Genomic DNA, 6,815 nt, shown 5'->3' with positions numbered 1-6,815 from the left:
TCATGATCTCGCGGTTCGTGGGTTCGAGCCCCGCGTCGGGCTCTGTGCTGACTGCCAGCTCAGAGCCTGGAGCCTGTTTCAGCCTGTGACTCCCTCTCTCTCTGACCCTCCCCTGCTCACGCTGTCTCTCTCTCTCTCCTAAAAATAAATAAAACATTAAAAAAAAAAAAAGGCATGGACTCAAAAACAAATATGTGCAGGAAATTGCAAAAAGTCTGGAACTTCTAGAGCATTAGGTATCAGTCAGGATATGATGAAAAGTGAGGAGGGAGAAGTAGTGATAAAACCCAGACAGTGGGGGCATCTTGGCTTTGTCCTGTGAGTAGAGGAAGACCCTGAGAGAGATGGGAGCAGAGGAATCACGGGAGAGTTTGGTGTGTTTGCTAGTTCCCTCAGGCGGCAGTGGGGGTGAGAGGGACCAGGCCTGCCTGGGGCCAGAAGATCAGTACTGGCCTGTGGTGTAAGAATCCTGCAGGAGCAAGGATGTCTGTGAAGGGTTGGAGCTCTGGAAGAATGAGGCCTAGAAGGGATGGAGAGGAGGAAGTCGAGTCAAGGATACATTTGATATCAGGATCATTAACTTATTCCATGAAGGCCCATGAAATGACTTCTTAGGAAACCATGAATCCCCTGACACTGAAGTGTGTGTGTGTGTGTGTGTGTTTCTGAGGAAGAAGNTTAACTTATTCCATGAAGGCCCATGAAATGACTTCTTAGGAAACCATGAATCCCCTGACACTGAATGTGTGTGTGTGTGTGTGTGTGTGTGTGTGTGTGTGTTTGTGTGTTTCTGAGGAAGAAAACCAGCACTTCAAGAGATTCTCAAGATTTTCACATACAAGCAGATTCTAGAACATGATTTTGCCTCGTATACAAATCTTCTGATTCTAGACATCAAAAGGGGACCTTCATTTTGACTAGCCACACATGTCTGCTGGTGGGTGGTGGTTAAGATTCAGTTAAGAGCAGAAATTTGATTTTAATTTGGCGGATGAAAATGACCCTCCTCAGTAATACTGCAGTGCCTAACAGCTCAGGTTAGGTTTAGTGAATGAAACTGTTACTACTCCTCTTGGCTCATTTCTTCTGTCTTTATAATGGGGATGCCTGAGTTTCATCAGAGAAAAAAGTCCCATCACATATGCCCTTAACTTCACCGGTTTTATCAGACTCATATTAAAAAAAGTTACCTGTGCTTTGTTTTCATCTTTCATACAGACACTCCATTCCCAGTGGGAAATGGTCATCTGTTTAATGTTGAATTTTTTCAGTGAGTTCTAGTCCATTAACTGAGTTAGTTATGCGGCCCAGTACATTAGCTGTAATTCTTAACGGTACTCACTATGACAGATACTGATGGACAGATAAGGGAAGTGAGTCACTTCAAAAGGAGCTTTTGGGGAAGAAATATTAAGGTGTAACATTTGGCTAATCTGATAGTAACAATCTAATGAATGTGATTTCTGCTTTAAGAAGAAAGCATGCATTTGTCTTTTCACCTCTGTTTTCCATGAAAGTATTACTATACCTGGTTACATTAGTTAATGCCCAACAGTGACAATGCACCCAGATCAATAAACATGCAGCTGTACAGAATCGGGTTATTCTAATGGAGATAGCCTACCCACTCTTGATAAAACACACTGCTAATTGAGTCAGTATTCTGTAGTTCTGTTCTGACAAGAGAGGGAACGTCAAAAGGCAAACAGCTTTCCAATCCAACATGTACATGTCAAAATGACACGGTGGTCTATCTCTTTTACCTGTTTTTAGAAATACATACATTCTATGGAAGTGTATTTGTATAAAAATTAGGGACTAGAAAACATTATGGGTTTTTGTTTTGGGGTGTTTTTTGTGTGTGTGTTTTTGTTTTTTTTGTTTTTTTTTTTTTTTTTTTTTTTTTTTTTTTTGCTAACTCTTCCATATGTAATCTCCTGTAGACTGGTTGAACGTCACAGGAAGGAAATATGAGCCAGGACTAAGAGCCAAGGGACACAGTTTGTTATTGCTGGCCACATTATGTTGTATGACCTTTGGCAGGGGGTGTGATGAGGATGGAAACAGTTGTTTAGAAAGTAACTTTATGGTCATACTTTCTTTGCACCCGGTATCTGCATTATGCTGGACTCAGTCTTACCCTAAATGTTTGCTCAGGTTATTCCACACTTGGCTTTCTCTGTTGACATCATCTGCAAAAATAATGGAAAATGGCCATTGTCCAACCTGTTGTTTTCTGCATGAGGTTGCACATGTCTTACAAATCTCATGTCTTACAAACCCTGAGTGCAGAGAGGGATTTTGTGGTCGATTTTCAAATTTATTGGAGAATCAACTTTAATTTCCCACAACAGATAATGAATGCCTCCATCTCCAAGTTAGGAGTGTTACAAAAGTATTTTTTCGTGTACTTACTGATAGAAAGTAGGACTGGCTCAGTCGGTAGAGCATGTGATTCTTGACCTCAGGGTTGTAAATTTGAGCCTCATGTTGGGTGTAGAGATTGCTTAAAAAAAATAAAATAAAATCTTGTTAGAAAGTAGGAATTTTTGTAATAAGAATGGTGTATGTTTCTGTATATTATATGTTTATGTATATATGTATACATAACTGCATATATATGTGTGTGTGTATGTGTACATATGTAGTGTGTATATATAGAGATGTGTGTGTGTATATATACACATGTGGGTGTATCATTCACCACTGCACAGCACTATCTCTTTTAGAAGTTGTACTATTGCAGTTCATCAAAATACTTTACTGACTCCATCTGAGAGTTAATACAAAGGGAAAAGCTTTTTTTTTTTTAATATTTTTATTTATTTCTAGGAGAGAGAGAGAGAGGCAGAGAGAGAGAGAGAGACAGCGTGAGCAGGGGAGGGTCAGAGAGGGAGGGAGATACAGACTCTGAAATAGGCTCCAGGCTCTGAGCTTGCAGTCAGCACAGAGCCCGACGCGGGGCTCGAACCCACGAACCGCGAGATCATGACGTAAGCGAAAGTCAGACGCTTAACCGACTAAGCCACCCAGGCGCCCCCAAAGGGAAAAGCTTTGATGCTCTTTTCCTCTGTGCTTACAGGTCTCCTTGAGAGCAAATTAGAAACTTAGTTGCTTTAACAGAGCACCTGGGTGGCTCAGTTGGTTAAATCTCCCAACTCCTGATTTCAGCTCAGGTCATGATCTCATGCAGGGTTCATGAGTTTGAGCCCTGCATTGGCTCTAAGCTGACAATGTGGAGCCTGCTTGGGATTCTCTCTCTCTCTCCCCTGCTCATGCTCTCTCCTTCTCTCTCAAAATAAATAAACAAACATTTGTTAAAAAAGAAACTTAATTGCTTTATCTTTTCAGGAAGTAAAGAGCTAAATGTGACCTTAGTTAAACAGCATGTATTCTCAAGTATAATATTACCTCTCTGCATATACAAAATAAAAAACCAAATGCATGTACCCAGGTACCCCCAAATTAAAACAAAATTCCTTTGGAATATGTGATCATTGGGCTGAATTATAGTTTACCTTTGAATATTCTAGAAAATTAGTACATGTTTAACCAATTAATAATTTTTATATTATTAAATTATTATTATATATTAACATAAATTAAAGTTTAAGGGTGTTATGATAGAGACAGAATTTAGTTACCAGATCTGGTTTGAAACCAACCCAGTTCTGCATGTTGGGGATATGGAAGACCCAACTCAGTTCTGAGAGCAGTTTCTATGGTGAGATTAGCTAATGAAGAATTACATGCCTCCTGTTATGGACTAAACTGTTCCTGCTCCCCAAAGTCCTATGTTGAAGCCCAAACCCCAGTACTTAAGAATGTGACTATGTTTAGAAATAGGGCCGTTAGGGGCGCCTGGGTGGCTTAGTCGGTTAAGCGTCCGACTTTCGCTTAGGTCATGATCTCTCAGTTCGTGGGTTCGAGCCCCGCATCGGGCTCTGTGCTGACTGCCAGCTCAGAGCCTGGAGCCTGTTTCAGTCTGTGACTCCCTCTCTCTCTGACCCTCCCCTGCTCACACTGTCTCTCTCTCTCTCTCCTAGAAATAAATAAAACATTAAAAAAATTAAAAAAAAAATAGGGCCGTTAAAGGCAATGAAGATAAAATGAGGTCCTACAAGTGGACCCTAATCCGATATAACTGATGTTCTTGTAAGAAGAGGAGATTGGAACACAGACACATGCAAGAGGAAAACCATGTAAAGACACAGACAGAACACAGCCATCTACAAATCAAGCAGAGAGGCCTCAGAAACAAACAAACAAACAAAAAACCCTGCTGGACATTTGATCTCAGACTTCTAACCCTCAAAAACTGTAAGAAGATAGTTTGTTGTTGAAGAATATCATTCTGTGGTATTCTGTTATGGCAGCCCTTGCAGACGGAATACCACCTCAACTATAAAACTCTATGGAATGTGGGGGGGCGCCTGGGTGGCTCAGCTGGTTAAGCATTTGACTTCAGCCCAGGTCATGATCCCACACTTTGTGAGTTCAAGCCCCACATCAGGCTCTGTGCTGACAGAGCCTGGAGCCTGCTTCAGATTCTGTTGTCTCCCTCTCTCTCTGCCCCTCCCCCGCTTGTGCTTGCTCACTCTCTCTCAAAAATAATAAACATTAAAAAAATAAACACAGAACGATCTTATTTAGGTAATTCTATCATATAGTAAATGAATTAAAAAACCCACTAACTTCAAAAAATTACTGCCCTTGGGGGTGCCTGGGTGGCTCAGTCCGTTGAGCATCCAACTTTCACTTAGGTCACGATCTCATGTTTGTGGGTCCCAGCCCTGCCTGTGCTGACAGCTCAAAGCCTCAAACCTGCTTCAGATTCTATGTCTCCCTCTCTCTTTGCCCCTCCCACACTCGAGCTCTGTCTTTCTGTATCAAAAATAAAGAAATATTTTTTAAAAATTTTAAGCAGCTCTGATCAGTCTCTCTAGCTTAGAACATTTTTAGCTACTACTAAATTTTCTTTGGACTCCAAAATAATGACATAGAATTTCATTTAAACTTTGCAGTGATGAACTCCAGAGTTCCATGAAATTTATCCAAATTACTTTTGTTTCATGTGTCTTATATATTGGAGACCATGGAAATTGTGAACTTATACATATGCCATAGAAATATCCAAAGTTGTGGTTGGTGTGAACTCTTGAGTGCTTGTTTGTTTTTTGCATTTGTCCCTATGTATTTGGGACACTTTAGTTTCTACATATGAGGCACAAAGTCAATTTTACTGCATGTCACTTTAAAATTGTTTAAGGTATACAATGCTAACAATGTATGATGTGGTTAAAGGATGAGTCTTAAAGGGGGAAAAAGTATTCACAGTCACTGATGTTTGAAAATAAACAAATTTATGCAGAGTTTGACCCAAAAAAAGAAACTATGAAATATGGTTTGGAAAAATGGAAGAAAGTGTCATCAGTCTCAAGAACAGAAGGTAGTGGTGAACAAGGAGAGGAGGCAGAAATCAGAATGGATCTGTATTAGTTGGCCATGACTATCATAACAAAATATCACAGGCTGAGTAGCTTCAATAACAGAAATTTCTTTTCTCACAGTTCTGGAGGCTGTAAGTTCGCTCCCAAAGTGCAGTCAGGGTTGGTTTCTTCTGAGGCTTCTCTTCCTGGTTTGCAGATGGCCGCCTTCCCATGATGACCTCCCTTGGCCTTTCCTCTGTGTATACGTGCCAAGAGAGCTCTCTAGTGTCTCTTCCTCTTCTTAAAAAGATAACAGTCCTCTCAGATTAAGGCCCCCATTGCAACCTCACTTCCCCTTCAAACCACTTTATAGGCCTATTTCCAAATACAGTAAAATTGGGGGTTAATAGGAATTTGGAGGGACACAACTCAGCCCCTAACATTAATGTGTCTAGTCCCTCCCCATATTCATGTCTTTCTCACATGCAAAATGCATTTAGTTAGCATTCACCCAACAGCCCCAAGAGTCTTACCCCACTCCAACATCATTTCCAAGTCAATTCTCACTCAATGTCATCTAACTCAGATATGGGTGAAACTCAGGGTACAATTCACCCCGAGGCAAAATTCCTCTTCAGCTGAGACCCTGTGAAATCAAACAAGTTTCTGCTTTCAAAATACAGTGGATGGGCATAAGATGGACACTCCCATTCCAAAAGGAAGAAATCTGAAGAAGGAAGGGGTGACAGGTAGGAAACGAACCCAACACTTAGCAAGGCAAATTCCATTAGATCTTAAGTTTCAGCAATAATGCTCTTTGGCTCACGGCTCTGCCTTCTGGGCCCACGGGGTTGGGGAAGAGGCAGTGTCAACTCCACAGCCCTAGGTCGAATGCCCCTCAATCACCATCTTTGCAGTGCCCCAACCCTGCAGCACTGAGAGGCGGTAGACTTGGCCACAGAAAGAGAGAAGGTGGCCCCACCCTCTGAAACTAGGGAGGAGACAGCCTCACCCCTGCAACCACTGGTACACCCCAGACCTATAGTAGGAATGGTGGCTCTGCTGATCTCTGAATCCCCACTGGGGTCATTCTATCCCTTTCTTGCAGTTTGCAGTGTGTTTGCAGCAGGATCACTCTACTGCCTGTCCTATACAATCCCAGAAGTCTGGAAGTTTTCCTTTGTTTCATCCTGTCACTGTCTCTTTTTATTTAAACTGGCAGTATCTCTTATCCCATCTCTATTCCTGGCTTCTGCTGAGATGGCTGATTAAAACTATGGATAATCTCTTTATGGAAAAGTGATTTCCACACCTTCAGTGTTGTCTCCAAAATATTTTCTCTCTCTCTCTCTCTCTCTCTTTTTTTTTTTTTTTTTTTTTTTTTTT

The 6,815-nt window shown here is 41.3% G+C and overlaps 1 long non-coding RNA gene across 1 annotated transcript; it reads right to left on the bottom strand.

Annotated features, from left to right (window-relative positions):
• Positions 1-2,061: 2,061 nt before the first annotated feature.
• On the bottom strand, positions 2,062-5,630 carry LOC144239477 (uncharacterized). The gene is made up of 3 exons (XR_013337444.1): positions 5,569-5,630; positions 2,416-2,506; positions 2,062-2,192 (listed from the first exon to the last, which is right to left on the bottom strand). It is a non-coding gene; the product is annotated as an uncharacterized LOC144239477 (long non-coding RNA).
• Between the last annotated feature and the right edge of the window lie 1,185 nt (positions 5,631-6,815).

This window comes from Crocuta crocuta, unplaced genomic scaffold (genome assembly GCF_008692635.1).
Source record: "Crocuta crocuta isolate KB4526 unplaced genomic scaffold, BGI_CrCroc_1.0 scaffold383, whole genome shotgun sequence".
Lineage (NCBI taxonomy): Eukaryota > Metazoa > Chordata > Mammalia > Carnivora > Hyaenidae > Crocuta > Crocuta crocuta.
This window is presented reverse-complemented; position numbering and strand designations above follow the sequence as displayed.